The sequence below is a fragment of the Symsagittifera roscoffensis genome, chromosome 4, assembly GCF_963678635.1.
Source record: "Symsagittifera roscoffensis chromosome 4, txSymRosc1.1, whole genome shotgun sequence".
NCBI lineage: Eukaryota > Metazoa > Xenacoelomorpha > Acoela > Convolutidae > Symsagittifera > Symsagittifera roscoffensis.
In genome coordinates, this window is record NC_087065.1 from 19740706 (window position 1) to 19759169 (window position 18464).

The 18464-nt window shown below is 40.7% G+C and overlaps 1 protein-coding gene across 2 annotated transcripts in view; it reads right to left on the minus strand.

The window, feature by feature from the left end:
* LOC134845223 (cilia- and flagella-associated protein 43-like) overlaps positions 1–18464 on the minus strand; it is a 306846-nt gene that overhangs the window by 57638 nt on the left and 230744 nt on the right. The gene's annotated exons all lie outside the window — the stretch shown is intronic.

The following is an 18464-nucleotide window of genomic DNA, read 5'->3' on the forward strand; positions in this document are numbered from 1 at the left end:
TTATTTCTGCTTACAAAACTGTAGTTTTCATCGAGCTGTGATTTTCCGCTTGGGTTTTGCAGCAAACCGTTACCTCTGTTCAGAAGAAGAATTGATTAAATTTACAGGCAAAGTTTGGAAAAATTCAATGCTTGATGTATGGGAAAAAACTTTCTTTATAAATTTGCATACGCTGTTTTTAAAGATCGAGAAAAGCGCTGGTTTTTATTTCTCGAGAATGCCCCCGAATGTTTCTATTGTAATTTAGAATGCGAAACATTCGAACACCTAATTTTCAGTTGTCCCTCGCTACAACCTTCAAGAAACATATTACAGATTAACAATTGGCGTGACGTTTTTGTATCAACAAACATTGCAAGACTTAAGTATGTTGTTTCGGTTATTCGTGGTGCATATTCAAAATTATCGACGTCATGGAAAATCAACTTGCAAACATTTGTGTCATGGGAAGTATGGAAGATGAGAAATACAAATTGCTCCTTCTGATCTAAACTATAAGGAAATGTAAGACTTCAGCAACAAACCAGGATACCCGGTATCCGGTAAAAGTAATGTCAATTGAACAAATATGATGTTATTTGTTGTACATATTGATTATGAAACACTTAACTAAACAAATTTAATTTACAATTTGGAAAAAAAAAAAGAACGAAAAAAAATCTATTTTTTTTTCAAGTATATCTCCGGGTGAAAGGCTTTTTTGCACCCCATTGAGTAAAACCAAGTCATGAGTCAACAAAAACTGACGGAATCTCAGCTACCAATTACTCATGAAGTGCTGCTTGAAACGGAGACAAAATTCAGAAATGCGCTAACAGCAAACAAAGCGACAACAGAAACAAAACAAATCCAAATAATCAAAATAATCCCCCCATTCTCGTGAAAAATTGTAAAGTCAGCTGACAATCTGTCGCAGGCTTATCGGAGTTGTGCTTCCGATATACTTTAACAATTCCCCACAACAATGCAACAGAAAATGACAATCTCAAAAACAATAACTGTGATGAAAGATGACCGCAAACTTCAAACACTGACAGTAATTGCTCCCCCCGAAGCAGAGCAATTCATAACTAGCATCAAAAGCGAAGGAATCATTCTACTTAACAGGACGGTATTTCCCATAGGATGCTTTCCAAGGTCTCATAGACCCAAGAACATTTACCCTAAACTAGCCAAAATCAAATTGTCGAACTTGCCTTATGTATGCAACGATATCGAAGCGAAATTAATTCTCAAATTGCCAGAAGACATAATTCATAGCCCCATATTCCAACGTGAGACCTGTATCGTAACTGAACCGGGTCATTATGTTTACACAGGAAGAGCCATTTTAGAAGTTAAAATTCAAAACGAAGAACAAGAGAAAAAGCTGACGGACTGGTTTTACAAATCGAGAATGTATGGCTTCAAAAAGTGGGAAGGTGTAGAAATCTCGTTTCACATACCTTCACTACATGAATGTCAAAAATGCAAGCTGTCTGGACGCCAAGAAAAAGGTCATCAGGATGATTGGTGCAACATAGGAAACCAAATAAACAATAATTCAAATAATCAGAACCCACAAAAACCAAGCTCCAATAATGCCAGCGACGAGAAAAATGATGACGAAACAACCAGCGATAAGTTTTGTAATGGTACCGAAAATGAAGAAGATAAGAATGTCGAAAGACCACCATCTAGAGTTTTGATTAATGAATCTAAAACAAAGAGTGTAGCAACTCCAAGCGAAGAAAAACAAAAGGATGAGGTTCTCAACAATCAGGTCGTAGATTTTCATTCTTACTCTGCAAAAAAAAAAGAGACAATTTGAATATCGAAAATAACAAACGAAAATGTTCCTCTGACGGAAGAAAGCTTACAAAAAAAGAGCGTGAAACTTCACCAACCTCTTGGTCAGTTTTAACACGGAAGAAAGGGCCTAAAATAAATTCTAAAAATAACGGAGAAGACTTGGTTGGAGGGAAATGTTAGCAAAATTTCTATGTGCGAAAAACCAGATAATTTTTCCGTTAATAATTTTAGCATAGGAAATCCAGCTATATTACACTCACTTATCAAAAAATGCCAAGTTTTAAAAAAATCGCCCAGTTTCATTTTGTGCATTCAGGAAGCAAAAATATAAAAACTTACAAATATACATTTGAGTTTACTGGATAAATATAATGTTTTATTCGATTTCATACCGGGCTCAAATAATTCTGGTTGTTTCTTAACGTTATGGTCATCAAACTTGAGTCCTGTAAAAAGAATTGCTTCAAGTACAGGTTTTCAATTGTTAAATTTTGTCAAACTTGATTGGTTTGTTATCAACGTTTATGCAAACCCAAATTCATTCCAAGCAACTTTGAATTCCCTGAAATTAAGCATCAGATTTTTACCTAATAATTCGAAAATTATCATGATGGGTGACTTTAATGCGCTGAGTTATGATAATATTAACAGTTCTTCAATACTTAAGTTAAATGATGCACGTATCAAACGATTTACCCAACTCAAAGAACAAATTCTTGACTATTTTGGTTTTGTTGATTTTGCACTCAAGAATGATTTTTGTGATTATACACATTATGACGAACAACATAAAACTTTTGCACGCATAGATTATGTCTTCTTAAAATTCGAAACAGAGTATGATTCTATGCAAAGCATTCAAATATCAATATCTGACCATTTACTCTTACACGTTTTTGTTAAGCCATCTAACTTGTATCAGCGCGGCCCTAGTTACTGGAAATTAAATGAAGAAATTTTAAACAACAACGCCAGCTTAATTCGTGAAGACCTAAAAAATTTTTACGAAAACGAATCACCAAGTAGTTACGAAAACTTTAAGCACAATTTTCGCGACCTTCTGAGGTTTATTCAAGAGAACAAAAAGCGTGTAGATCAGAAAGAACTTAGTTTATTGAAGTATCACGAAAATGTTCTCAGAAATTGCATTCACAGCGGAAAAGGTCCGAACCCTAGTTTGATTGAAAAATATCATTTGGTGTTGGAACATCTTCAAAAAGTTTTCAAGGAAAAAGATTTTTCAGACTATCGAAAAATTCAGAAAACTCTCAGCTATACATTTGAGGGTGTGCCCAAACTTTGTAGTCAATGGACCTCAAAGAACACAATTAACTCAATCAAGCGAACTCAAGTGAATCGGAACGTTTATCATACGGATGAGGATATTCTTAATCAATTTCGAAAGTATTTATCAAATAATTTTTCAAATAATTCTACAACCGACTCCGATCAACTACTAATGACATTTTTATCAAAAAAAAACTCGAAAATAATGAGAATGATGGCTATAAATACTTTACAGAAGATGAAATTCACTTGGCTATAAACAAATTGATTTTGAAAAGCTCGCCTGGACCAGACGGCCTTACATCTCAGCTATATAAGACTTTTACGGATGAGTTTTGTTCAATTTTAGCTAAAATTTTTAATCGTTTTGTTCATGGTGGATAACTTCCAAACAGTTTTTGTTTAGCAATAATAAAACTGCTCCCGAAATCTGAAAATGCCATAGAAGTACAAGATTTTCGCCCCATCAGCTTCATGAATACTGACGCGAAAATCTTTGCCCATGTAGTCTGTAATAGAATTTAAAAAGACCTTTGCAAAGTTGTAAAAAACCATCAGCACGCGTATTTGCCACACAGCAATACGAAAGTTGAAAAAAGCGATTACTCCAGAACGATTGGCTAACAGAGGTTCATGTGCTGTAAAATTAGACTTTTCTAAGGCGTTTGACAGAATTGACAGATCACTTCTCATCAAAATTATGAAAGGGTTAAACCTTGATTAGTTTTCAGTTAGAGCTATTGAAACTTTGTATTTAGACTCAAAAGCAGTAATGGAGATAAATGGTTTTTTATCAGCCAGCTTCAAAATTCAACGCGGTGTGAGACAAGGTTGCCCTCTTTCCGCATTTTTATTCATAGTTTTTATCGAGCTCCTTCTTCAAGCAATTGAATCTACAGAAGCAATTGAAGGTTTTGGGTTATTGTGCCCCAAACTAGTTTCATATCCAGACGAAATAACTTGTCTTATCAAAATCCGATGTATTGACAGGTTGTTTCGCTTAATCGATACATTTTGCAGACAAACTCAAATGATGATTAACATAAGTAAAAGTGAAGTGCTTTCCATACCTGATTTATCACCCTATGAAACAATCAAGGAAACAAAAATACTTGTTGTCTTGTTTTACACTTCCCAAAAAGATGAGAATATTGAACTATTGTTGAGTTCTCAAATTCAAAAACATCGCGGGATAATTTCACTAAGTAAATCTTTGAGGGCCAAATCATTAACACTGTCAGGTTATTTTCTCCCTAAATTTTTTCATCTGGCTCGTCATACTGCAGTTAACTTGGATACTGTTAGTAAATGCCAAGAATTATTAAATACAGAATTGAAAAAATCAAGCAGACTTGACATAACGAAAGAAGTTTTATATCACCCCATCTTAGATGGTGGGGTAGGCTTACCATGCCTACAACTTAAACTTTTTTAGTCTAAAAATTATCGATTTCTTTGCTTCTGATATGTCAGATCAAAATAGTTTGTTACCAACAGAATTTATTTTTTCGAAAGAAATCAAAAATTTGTTGAGAAATACGAACATCTCTATTGAAATAAGTTCGAGTGATTTTGCAATTATTTCAAACATTACCAATAGCCGTTTAATTATAACAGTACAGACAAAATCGCGAAATGTTTATTATTTCTGCTTACAAAACTGTAGTTTTCATCGAGCTGCGATTTCCCGCTTGTGTTTTGCTGCAAACCGTTACCTCTGTTCAGAAGAAGAATTGATTAAATTTACAGACAAAGTTTGGAAAAATTCAATGCTTGATGTATGGGAAAAAAACTTTCTTTATAAATTTGCGTACGTTGTTTTTAAAGATCGAGAAAAGCGGTGGTTTTTTTTTCTTGAGAATGCCCCCGAATGTTTCTATTGTAATTTAGAATGCGAAACATTCAAACACCTAATTTTCAGTTGTCCATCGCTACAACCTTCAAGAAACATATTACAGATTAACAATTGGCGTGATGTTTTTGTATTAGCCAACATTGCAAGGCTTAAGTATGTTGTTGCGGTTATTCGTGGTGCATATTCAAAATCATCGACGTCATGGAAAATCAACTTGCAAACATTTGTGTCATGGAAAGTATGGAAGATAAGAAAAACAAATTGCTCCTTCTGATATAAACTATAAGGACATGTTAGACTTCAGCAACAAACCAGGATACCCGGTATCCGGTAAAAGTAATGTCAATAGAACAAAAACTGCTAAGAAGTAGAAGGTAGATATATCAAGCGTACCAGGATACTCTGTATCCGGTATTAAAAAAATGTATTTTAAACACAAGTCACAGAAAGAATAAAAACAGTTTGACGATCAGGACACCCGTATCCATTTGATCAAAAAAATGTACAAAAACAGTTCAGAAACTATCTAGATGAGCTCTCAACAATTTAGAAGGTGTTTCTTGTGTTTACAATTAGGTTACTAACTCGATAAATTCTTTTCGATAAATATGATGTTATTTGTTGTACATATTGATTATGAAACTCTTAACTAAACAAATTTAATTTACAATTTGGAAAAAAAAAAAAAAAGAACGAAAAAAAAATCTATTTTTTTTTCAAGTATATCTCCGGGTGAAAGGCTTTTTTGCACCCCATTGAGTAAAACCAAGTCATGAGTCAACAAAAACTGACGGAATCTCAGCTACCAATTACTCATGAAGTGCTGATTGAAACGGAGACAAAATTCAGAAATGCGCTAACAGCAAACAAAGCGACAACAGAAACAAAACAAATCCAAATAATCAAAATAATCCCCCCAAATAATCCAAATAATCAAAAAAATAGGTAAAAAAACGCAATGTATAGATTCATAGGTTGAATTTAAAAAGAAAACACAAGAAGACTCAAAAACTAGCACTTCTGTCTAAACCTTTGAACGGAACTTCTTGAAGAATTATCATAATTTTTGCTGTATTTGACAATATCATCATTATCATCACAATTTGACTTGCACTTGTATATTTAAAAATACTTTCAAATGGCAAGAAAAGCGTTTTTTTTGTGCCTTCTGATTTTTGCAGTTTGAAGAGAAAAAAAAACTAAATTTTTTTCCAGTATATTCGATAGAAGGCTTTTTTCGCCCCCAACGTGTAAAACTAAGACATGAGTCAACAACAAATGACGGAATCTAAGCTACCAATTAATCAAGAAGTGCTGATTGGAAGAAAACAAAATTCAGAAATGCGCCATTAGCAAACAAATCGACGGAAGAAACAAAATAAATCCGAATTATCTGTAATTTTCTCCCAGAAGTACATGTCGACGGAAAATAAAGCTAGATCTAAAACGACTGGCTAGCGTCTAAACACAGCTCTACATGCTTTTCACCGTCTCTGCCAAAGCCAGTTTTTTTGATGGTCTTTCTAACATCGGGTCGACAAAAACGTTACTGTTTCCGACTTCGATCAGAATGCTCTAATTAACTTAATTACATGCAGAAATAGTGAGCGCAAGGCTGGGTCTCAGTATCCCCAGACCACGAGGTCACTTCCTAAAACAAGGCTACTACATATTTATCATATTACTATTGTTTTTGTTCAGTAGATAAAAATCATCATCTCCAGCGAAGATGGATCAACCCTTTCCCTCAACTCCTAGCTTCTCATAATCTGAAAACGAATTTAGATGTTATTAATTCAATTCATGACATGATCAGAAGCTAAATTTCATTAAAAAAACAGAGAAAACTCAGTTTTCTCCCGAGACCCCTCCGGATTCTGGAATCCGAGCAAGTAACAGTCTTATTTCTTCCCGGAAGGCTGGACACGTCGTCCCAATACCCTTCCTGGTTCTCGGGATTCGTGTTGTAACGATTGTAGCGGCACAATCGTTACAACTGTAACAGTCACCTACTTAAGTCACATATGAGGTTAAAGAAAAATAGGCCCTATAAACCTTGGCTCAAGAAACAGGGACACTATCTCTTGTGTTTTCATACCTCAAGCGGTCGGAGCCAATTCGGTTCACTTGCGACATGAGACTAAAACCCGTGTTACAGCTTAAAGGCCACTACCAAAATACCACCACTCCAGAAAATAAGAACGCCCCCATATTCAGGTCTCAAAATACCTAAAAAACGCGAACCCGTTAAAAACAAGGTCGGAACCTTATGTATACTTAATTTTTATTAGACAGTGGACCTGTGATCCATTTAAGATGGATCAACCTAAAAAGTCTCCCTTACTCAACATAACAATATAAAACACACTCAAGAAAATTAAATTGTGCACTCACATACCGATACGACCTCTAGAATCAAGTAACTAAACTTAAAGCAACTCTAGAATTGATTGGGTAATTAAGTTTAACTCGAGAAGTTTGTGATGAATAAGTTTTAGCTCAAGAAATAAGTTTTGGGTCTGGACTATTGGGCAACTTCGGTTGTCCACCTTTTCACCGAAGGTTCACTCTGGTCCACTCGAATTTACTCTCCCTCCACTCGCCATTACTTTCTGTCTCCCGCCAAAAATAAGACAGCTCTACTCTCGTTCGAATTATGTGTTAGAAATTGCAAAAAGCAATTTTCCGCTGCTATTTTTGACTACTTTCCCGCGATTGTAGATCGAATCTTCTGATCTTATTATTCTGATATTTTCAGTTAACGCGAGAAACTTGAGCATGACATGTTCAATTCGATTTTTTGAAAAACTGCAAGGTCAAACTTCCAAATATGAACGACTGGCACAAACTCGGAATGGTCTTCTGATGGTTGTTTTCTACTTCAATCTGGATCTGTATCGCACAATTGCCGTTCACCGTTTTTCTCAACGAGTTCTGTTGTTGTGTTTTTCGACATTTCAGTTGTCGCAAAATTTTAAATTGTTACGTGTCGTTCATGCTCAAATCGAAATTTTAAAAATCAGCATGTCAGGCCAAATTAACCATTCCTGATTCGTTAAATTGAACAATTAACACCTTTAACTCGTAAAAACCGTCAATCTTCCCAGTCAGAGGTAATAATGAAAATTCGAATCCAAATTTGCGTTTTGACACATTCTGGTCAAATATTACAATCAAAATCATCCGCTCATTCATGAAAAAAATTTCAAGTCAGCCGAAAATCTGGCGCAGGTATATCGACGTTGTGCTTCCGATATACTGAAAAAAAAACCACAACAAAGCAACAGAAGGTGACAACTTCAAAAACAATAACTGTGACAAAAGATGACCGCAAACTGCACACACTGACAGTTATTGCTCCCCCCGAAGCAGAGCAATTTATAACCAGCATCAAAAGCCAAGGAATCATTCTACTCAACGTACGGCATTTCCCATGGTATGCTTTGCAAGGTCTCATAGACCCAAAAACATTTACCCTAAATTAGTCAAAAACGAACTGCCGAATTTGCCTAATAAAAGCAGCGATATTTAGTCTCGTAGTCTTCATCAAACTGGTACAGTGCCATCGAACAGAATTTACAAAATGCATCAAATGACTTTTATCCACATCACATCGTCTCACTGCAGAATACCAATGGCATCATACTAAACTACTATAGCGTTCCAAATTTTTTCACTATTCTGCATTTTCGAGGATATGACGTGAGATAAAACATCTTTTTTGACTTTTAACACCAATGTCCCGATTTAAAATTTTTTCTCCTAGGTTTAAAAAGTGTTGGGACGCAGTACAGTCCTGCCAAAACAAGTTAAAATTAACCTACTATGCTTCTTCCCTTCGGAAATTTAGTTGTCATTGGTCCTGAAAATTAAAATTAAGAATCTCAGTGGTTAGAAGGAACAATGAATTAATCTCCATCTTCAAGAGATTACTCCATCTTCAAGAGATCAAGCCTTTCATATCATCACAAAGTGATCAGTCATCTTAGTTGATTAAAAACAATCATGCAGGCTAGAATATTTAAGATACTCTCCACTTATGCCTCTATAAATAAATAGTAAGTGTCTTTAAAGCCACTAACTAAAATCACAAGGCAATATTATAAATGCAACAAATTCTTTAATCGTCAAAATTCAACTAAAATTTGATTTCAGTTTCAATTGCAAGCTTAGTTTCTTATTCGAGTTTTTGACACACAAAAAAATTCTAAGTTTTTAACATCTTCTCCTTTAATACTCCTTTGCTCACTTTTTTGTTCCTTTCTTTGTTTTCGTCTCTGTTCTCGTAGTTTAGAAGTTCTAAAACTTCTAAATTCTTCTAATTTTTCTTCTTTTCGCTTCTTGCTTTTAAGCTGTTTGTCATCGTTCCATCTCCTCCTCCTGCGACACTGACTCTGCGCTTTCAGTTTTTGTGTCTTTCAACACATCAGTGGCTATTCTGACGCTGTTGGAGGCTGTCCTACAACACTTCTGCTCCTCTACTCTTTGTTTGCAACAAGGTAGAGGATAAACGTTAGTTTCCCTGTTTCGGCAGAAGCTGTTGTGGAGGCACAACGTCACGTTTCTCTCCAAGTATTCCTTCAACCTTTCTTCTCTTTCTCTCCCGTCACATTCACTTGTTCTAGACGTCCTCTTCACTGCGGTAGTCACTACATTCCGATGAGTTACAAAAGCTCGCTTAAAAGTTCTTGCCCCAATGTCAAGCTGATACGCACTGTACACTCTGCTGTGCTTCGATATATGCTTCCTGGCATAATCGTACAGCCATGCAGTCATGTTGGCTCTAAAGCATGGCATCAGTCGTCTTCTGGCCCATATCTTTTTCACTTCCATCGAAATATTCAGGATTTTGCACGTTGTCTCACAAAGATCTAAATCTTTCAGACAATCCAATTCCTGCAATTATTCTTTCGTAGGCGTTTCTTGCCGATTGTTCTCTTTCACACGAGCTTCCAGCCATTTTATTACCATCTTAATTCCCACTATCACTATTGTTATGGGCTGTGATGACTCTGGTAAACCCATGGAGAGCATCTCTCCACAGTCCCAGATCAACACCAGATTACTACGCCCGGAATACCACCATGTTTGTAGCAAGCAAGGGCAGGGGAACTCATCATGTGTCAACTTGATGCTCCTCCAATTACGCTTTCCCGAAGCTTCCAGCTGTGGTTCTACTTCCATCATCACTCGGTGGATTTCATCATTCTCGTCCACTGCATTGCAATCTGTCGCTGTTGGTCCTTTCTGCTTCTGTCTTTCAAAATCACTGAAGTTCCCACTGGCGTATCCCATGAACTTCTTTCCCAGTATCGATTCTTTGGTTCTCTCTGGAACTGCTGAGAACATCTTGTACAAAAACAATATGACATCCTCGCTAATCTTATGCTTTTCGGCACTGAGAAGGCTTGATCCACGATCGCCCTCGTACTCTTTACATCCACCGCTACGAAATGCACTGGGTATCTGCTTCTGCCTATTGGAGCTAATGTCGATCCCACTAGATATCGCGCTCCCGACGGTCTACGATAGCTTTCATTATGCCGGATGTTCATTTCCGCCTCGATCGCTTCCCTCTACTTTCCAATATACTTTTGTTGGGTTTGCAAAACTCCCGGAAAAACTTCTACACTGATGGCGCTGACCATCTCATGATTTTGTTCTAGATTCAATAGTGACTCTAAAGAACCAAACATGCTATAGAATCCTAGTGCAGTCACTAGATTCACCTCAGTTCCTCCATGGCAATCTGCAAGTAATTCCGTTTCCATTTTTGCTTTCACTACGATGTTCTCAAACAGTATCGTTAACTGCTTGTGTTGTTTCGCAAAAGTCTTCACGCAATCCAGACCTCCCCAGATGTGACCCTCCAGTCCACGGAATTTCGCCAGACAGCTACCAGTTTTAACCCAGTCCTCTGGTCCCCAGCCAGGCAACTCCACTTTGTTTTCTCCGTTGCTCTTAGAGGCTGTCTTCATCAAATTGTAAATGATGTTCAGGTAACGCAAGATACAGTCTGAATTCAATTCCCCCTTCACACGCAATATTGAATCGCAATATTGCAATATCGAATCGGCGTTACAACTCGGTTACCATGATGGTTTCATCAGTCCCACACCACCATTACTTTCGTTTTTAGCAGTTCGTCCGAGAATCCCAATCCAAATTCTACTCGGTTGTCAGATTTTGGCACTGAAGTAGCAGTCATCTTTTCTTCCAACACAAGTCTCAGCTTAGCCTGCTGATTAGCAGCGCTCCTTATCGTCACAATTCTAGACATCCAGAATCTTAGTAACACTGCTTGCTCGTAGTCGAAGAAACAATCGCGTATGTCTTCTTTAATGAAAGGGTTGTCTGCCATCCCTTCGATCCCGGATACGTAACTGTACAATTTCTTCCCGATCGGTCCGCAATATTCACCGGACTTCCCGTGGATTCTTTTGTGAGCCTCAGCTCCTTGTTAGAGAATCTCCTTATTTCGTCAATCTTCGTCATTGGTTCCAGTTCCACAGGCTCCTTCATGTTCATTCGCATCGTTTACTTTGATATTTGTCCAAAAGTGCTAGTAAGAGCAAGTGTTTCGCTCGTTCAACGCCTTCTCTTAGCATCTTGACACAAGTGTTCAACGCCAGCACTGATAATTGTTCTAACATGAATCGAATGAAACAGAGAGCGTTTCTCCTCTTTGCGCACGCCACTGCCGCTCCTTCTTGGTTCATTGGATCTCTCATACTCGTCATCAAGAATACCTTCTCTTCCTTCGATGTTTTTCTTTCTTCTAAGTCATATTCCCCCCGTGTCAGTCCATTCATGCACCAAGCGAACCTAAGTTGTAGTTCTGTTCTCGCATAGCGTATCGCTATCAGAGCGTGTATCTTCGGGGTGATTCTCATTTCTATTTCGAAGTGCCGTAAAAACACCGCTCTCCATGATCGGCTCACTAACTGGTCTATCGTTTCCGCGTGCATCTCAGAGGAGACCAACGTTCCGTATGCCTTCTGCTTCATGGCTGTACTTTATATCATCGTCTCCAGGTAACCTTCCATGGCGCCTTTGTTTTCTAGAGCGATTAAGTGTCCTCTATCCGAGATTCTGTACTCCACCATTTCCATGTATCCACCAGCGGGTTCATCAATCGAGACGGTTTTCGACACTGTCAGTCGTTTTACTCCACTGGGATTAGCTGTACCACGACGCTTCCTTTCCATGGTTTATGCTGGATGGCTTGAAATCTTGTAGGGTGCTTTCTCCACATTGGCTCAGTATTTCCATTTCTATTGTCGCTCCAGTCAGAGTGCGGTCACTCCTCCTGGTTTTATAACTGGCTGATCTTAATCCTGCCATGAGAATGGGTGGCAACATCGCTATGTCGGTCAACATTTTGTCTTTGCCAGGCAATCAGTCACCACCCTGTCCCATGTCCATGGCTTCTTCGACACGCTTTCTCTTAGCTGAGTTGACAGCTTTTATCGAGACTTCTGAGTCCACCTTCGCTTTTCCGGTTTGCCTCAAAATCACTTTTCTGCCAAGTGTCGTTTTCATGTCATTAATTTTGTCTATCAACATTTTCTATCGCTTCGTTTTTTTTCGGGTTCTTGACAGATACACTACTTCATCATTGCCTTCTTGCGGTGTTGCCTTTAAAGGAGAATTTGCTTCACTTTCGTCAGTGGCCGAGTCGATCAAAAACTGCTCAATCTCCCTTCACACTCGCGCAGCTTGTCCAAGTATTCCCGCATCAGTGGTCTGGCGAGACCTGTTTTCAGCATAGACAGGGCCTTGAAGCGCTGAACTACCGTCCAGACCTCTTCCATGAAGGCAACTCTATCCGTATTACATCCCGTCCTATTCTCGCAGTCTCTGTGATGAACTTTCCACTCGTCTTTGGGCAACGTTCCCAAGAAAGATACCCTGGCAGTGCCTTCTGTTCTTCTTCTCCTGGAAAATTCCTATAAAAGTTTTTTTTTGGCATTTTCAGAATAGCTCGCAGAGCTGCTCTCCAGCAAGTTTTGGTTCATTTCCATGAAGGCCGACGGAAGTTCCAGCGTAGAAGTTCCCTCCTCTGCTGGCTCAGTCGTGTCTTCTAACGTCTCTGTGCCATTTTCTAAAGTCGCCGAAGAAGTTGAAGTCCAGGCGGGACATCCCGCCGGTCGAAGCCTTGTCGTCCTCTTTCTCAGCCTGATCGGTATCCTGCTGCATAGGTTCTTCCGATCAACGGTTTCCTCCCTGCTCATCGTCTCGCTTCTGATTTTTCCCTGAACTCGAAGGGCCTTGCTCCTCATTCCTTGTTCCGTTTGGAAACTTCGGTACAATTAGTCTGCCAGCTGATCGATATTCTTCCTCTCCGTGCCTTACTTTGACTTCTTTGCAGCGAAAAGTGCCAGCAAAGTTCTAGTGTATAGTTTCCCGCTCACTAATAACTCCGGTTTTACGCTCATCAAGATCAGTGAAGCTTCTTGAAAGTCCACCCTGCCTCTCATGACTATTGTCGCCAGGTCCAATTTTGCCCATTCTTTGTCAAATCGTCCGGGTTTCGGAGTGGCTGCATTACTCATCCGTCTCCTCGTTGTTTCGTTCGTGTAGGTAAACTGCGTATACTGCAGCACGGCAGCGTTTCTGTCCAGGAAGCACGGGTCCATCATTTCGGTGAATTTTGGCACTCTCCTTTTGTTGGTTTCGAAGGCTCTCAACCAAGGGGTTTGCTTTGCGGAGTCTGCTCCGAGCATCATTCTTCCAATCAAGGGAAATTCAGGGCTTTCTTCTGGCAGTTTCTTTTAAACACCCCAGCCTTTCGTTTCTTCTCTCTCTTTGTGATACGAGGCCATCAGACGAAGAATTCTTGTAACTTCGTCGTTCATCTTATTGTAGGGCCTTAAATTCCAGAGTTTTGGGAACACTTCTAAATGCCCTCTATTCACTTCTCCCATTCAATCACGGAAATGAACATCAAAGTTCATGACAGCCATCTCCGGCTCTGATATGCGTGCTGTCTGATCTCTCGTCATGCGTGCTGTTCACACCAATTAAGTGCACTTCCGTCCACTGCTGAGATAAGGTTCAGGTGCAACACCGACCTCCTGTGTGCCTCAATCTTAACGTCGGGGAACGAAAACGTGACTGCCGGACCGTATATCACTGTCACAAACTCCGTGGCTCGTCTGATCAATGCTAAGGGATCGGTCCTCATAGCCAAGCTCAGGTCAGTTAACAGGGGCATGCCCCCAGCATAACGTCGCACGTCTGAATTGTCTCATCCCTCCTGTTCCAAACCGATTCTGCTGCAGGAGGTTTGGATAAAAGTATGAGCAGATCTCTTATCTTGGTCCGGGAGTCAGTGGATCGCTTCACGTCGAGCTTCTTTACGTTTGCTGGCATTTGTTCAGGGTAGAGGTCCAGATTAATTAATCCTCCCAAGTTCTCGTGCGTGATCGCAATTAGCGTCAGAATTCCATCTAACCGCAAGTTCTGCACTCACTCAGTGAGCAGTACCACTGGTCCTCTTACAAAATTCTCCGCTCCAAACGGTTGACAACTCTGTGACTGCTTGGAGGAACTCTCTGATCAAGTATCGAGAGAGCGAGGAGTCCATCCTGCTCCCAACCTTTCCAGCATACTGTCAGTCCGGTCAAAGCCTTCTTCTTCCGTCTCATTCTGCGTCCAGAAAGCTTCAAGGGTAACTTGGCACACTCTATTCACAAATTCGACTGACTTTTCTTCTGAGTTCTCGGCCAGGCTCACCTCTTTCACCAGGTAGGCATGAATCTTCGTGATCATCGCTGGGCCTCGCTCGAAAGCGTCCGTGCCCTGTGCGGCTATCCGAGGAGTCAAGTGCAGCCACTTGTTGGCCTCTAGTTTCGTTCGCAAGACCATCGCTTCCAAGTAACCTCTCGTCTCTTTGGAGTTCTGTCTTCTTTCTCCTTCTTCTTTTATATCCATTCCTCGTATCCACAAGTGGTTGGACATCGCCACTATCACTTGATGGTCATCGTTGATCAGTTTGGGCTGTCGGCTGAAGTTGGACAGTTCCAACCCGAATAATTCATCTTACACCAGCATGTGCAATGAATGGTCCTTGAATCCTCTCATTGCATTTGAGATTTCCGACCATACTGCCAGCAATTCTGCCCTAAGTGGTCTCAGGTTCTCCACTTCTATTTCGCGATTCGTGGCAGATATGATCAAATAAAATTTTTCTTCTGAGAGCAACGCCACCATCGCATGCACGAACTTCAATTCGTCCGGCAGGTGTGCAAATCCCGGAGATAGTGCAAACACAGCTTTCGGTGTTATTTTCTGGAATGCCCCTTCTTTCAGCGTATCTTTTATTCCGCCCATTGATTCGAGGATATCCTTTATAGCTGGACATACTGCGTCTTTCGCCGTTGTAGGCTCTCTGAGTCTGCTCAGGAAACCCCTACTGTGTAAATGGTCGTTTATGCCGGCAAACACGATCGGGATCGGGTTCATTTCTGTTTGTCATTGTACCCCAATCGCCATTGATACAGACTGCATCAGGTCCAGGTCAATTGCTGCCAGCATTATAACGTCAGGCCAAAACAGGGACTTGGAGGTATGCGCGAATTCTGAGTTCGCAACTATCAAAATCTTGGCTTTCCTCATCTCTATTCTTTATCGTACGCCGCAAAGATAGTCTCATCTTTCGAATATTCATCCCACCATATCTCTCAACATCGCTTTCTTGAGATACCTGTTTTGGGTAAACCCTTTCTTTCACGTGAGATGGGGGTGCCCGTACTTGTTTGTATTTTTCACATGTTGTCCCTTGTTGTCAAGAATCTTCCTGGTCTTTCTTCTCGATTTCTTTCGCTATAATTCATTCTCACGTCCTACAAAGGTCTTGCATTTACTGGACCCATTGTGTTGTTCGAGGGCAGTCCCTCTAAATCGGCAAATCTTATGGCGGTAGTGGAGCTGAACTTAATGCCAGCTGCAATCAACCAGTCCAAACCTGCGATTGAGTATAGCCCGTTGACGGAGAGCCTTGCTCCATTCAGCATCCTTATGGCATCGGCTGCAAACTTTACCGTCTGAAGGTTCAGTTTCATCAGGTCCTGTTTTCAGACATGCCAGGGGGAAGGTGTGGGCCTCGACTACATCAAAGAGCCTCTATCTGGTCGTCGTTCTTCTCGGCTGCTACTCGTTGTTTCCAATCTCGAGGTGCCTGATGGTCCTAATCTTCGTCGTGGATGAATAGTCCATCTTACTGGCGCTTCTCCCAGTCGGTCCAGTGCGTCCACCCTTTGCCCTGGCTTGTTGGAGCTTTGCGGCCTCTGGGTCACGGCTGGGACTGATCCCAGACGTGTTTCTATGTTAGGGGGTACAAAGATTGAGAGTGCCGGCTCATTCGTGGTTTCCTCCTTTTTCAGTACTTCCGTGTCAAAGAGCTCGACCTCCAATTCATCCTGTCGCTCCTGGAAGACTTGATTCAACCAGGCTTGTCTTTCTATACTGTCAAAGTGGATTGTATTGGTGGTGAGTCTGGCCTGATCCATAGCTCTGAGTTCATGTTCGATATCCATGAGGATCATCCGTCCAGCATTACGACTCGCCAGATTTCTCACTATGTTATCCACCTGATAACCCTTTCGTTATTTCTCCTTCCCGCCGATGTCAGCGTTCTCGTGCTCATCGGTACGGTGCAGACGGTCAGTACCGCGCACTTGAACTTCCGCCAGAGAGTAGTAATAAGGCACACCATCTTCGTCTCCCACTGTGCCTCTTCCTCATCTGAACCTCGGGACACACTAATTTTCCCTGCTAGGATCATTAAGTTAGGGATTCTTCCTGGGTTCATTAGCTCCACTATTCGATACAGCTGGGATATCGCGGTACCCCCAAATGCCATCATCGTGGTGATCCAGGAGGTCCTCAGGTTCTGGAGAACTCTCACCAAGCTGTCAACCAGTATCGAATGTGATGTCGCGAGCGGCGATTGTTGCATATTTTTTTGCCTGACTCCAAGTCGATCGATTGAAGCAGGCTCGCGGATCCGTATCCGGAACTCCTGTCAAGTTGTTCTTCACCTGGTTGTTCTTCTGCACATCAAACACTCGGGACACATTTTTCATCGGCATCACTCTTATTTTCCTTTTCGGGACTTCAGAGGTCTTTGTTGGTAACGTAGTATTGTCAGCTCCCGTTCTCTTCATCGTTTCTTGGGATAGCTCCACTCTGCCCGTGTCGCCAATTGTTCCATAGGGTGCAGTCACCCCTGAACCTGGCGCACTCCTGTTAGCGACAAGTCGTCCAGCTGTTTCTATCAACTTCCGCACTGTCTGTTCCACGACTGGGTCACCTAGGGTGTCACTCGGGTCCGGTATTGTCACTCTACCGGCCGTAGTCGGGGGTCGCACCTCCTTCGTTTGGCGAGGCGTTAGGAGCTCCATCGGGGATTGCCTTGAGGAACATTCCTTGCAGGTATCGCTCTTTCTACTGCTGTCGTCAACGCCAGACTCTCCGAACGCTTTTTATATTCTTGCCTCAAGCGTTCTATTTCTTCACTCTGTTTCTTGTTACAATCCTCAAACAGTCTTTTCCACATATCTCTGTCCCTTTCCACACTGAGCTTAGTCTTAGTCACTTGATCTAGTTCTTTTCTCGTCTTCTTCAGTTCTTGCATCGTCCCGTTCAGATCCTGCATCGTTTCAGTCGTCTGAACTTCTTCCTCCCACTCTCCCTCTTTCGTTGGGCCGTCCTAATGGTTATCATGCCCCAAGATGTTTATTAAGGCGGCCAGCAACATGACTACCTCTGGATTCTCCAGAGCGAAGTCTCGATTCATCAGCCGACGATAGATCGCATCTATCATTGGTCCTACGTACGCCTCTGCCAGGTCCATCAATTCGTTCAAGTCGAAGTTGTTCATCTTCTTTTAAATTCGATTCTATTATCAGTTTGATAAATTGAAATCAGGTGAATAATTAAACGATCAATCAGGATCTAGAAAAAAGGTCACGTATCTCACATTTGTCAGCGTCACTCTAATTTTGTATTAAAAGTTATTTAAAACAGTCAGATGAAAAGATCTTGATCTTTAAATATAATAAAATCAGTTTATTGCTAAAATTTTGGAATTCGACTTAAGAATGGACAGCCAAACTTTGGATATATTCCTAAGATTGTCATTCGGTTAATCCTGGTCACTAATCCCTCCTTACCGAGGGTCTGAATAACATAATACATAACCGATAACATATCACACACAACACTCTTAATATGACCCCTTCCTGCACGCAACCTAAACTCAGCCTATACTCAAATAATATTTCTTATGTAGCTATACTTGTATGTTAGTATCAGAAAAAAATACGTGTATCAGTGCATACAGCTCCCGTGGATGCAGTCGTCTTCGGTTCGGGTCGTATATTGGAAGTGAGAGTTCCTTCACCTCCCTCTCCACAAGGAAATCTCTCAATCTCGTCAAGGACAAGACTAGGTTTTCCGGGTCCACGTGCCGCTTCTCCGTCTACCTCGTCACCAAGAAGCATAAATACTTTCACGGTATCTGTGT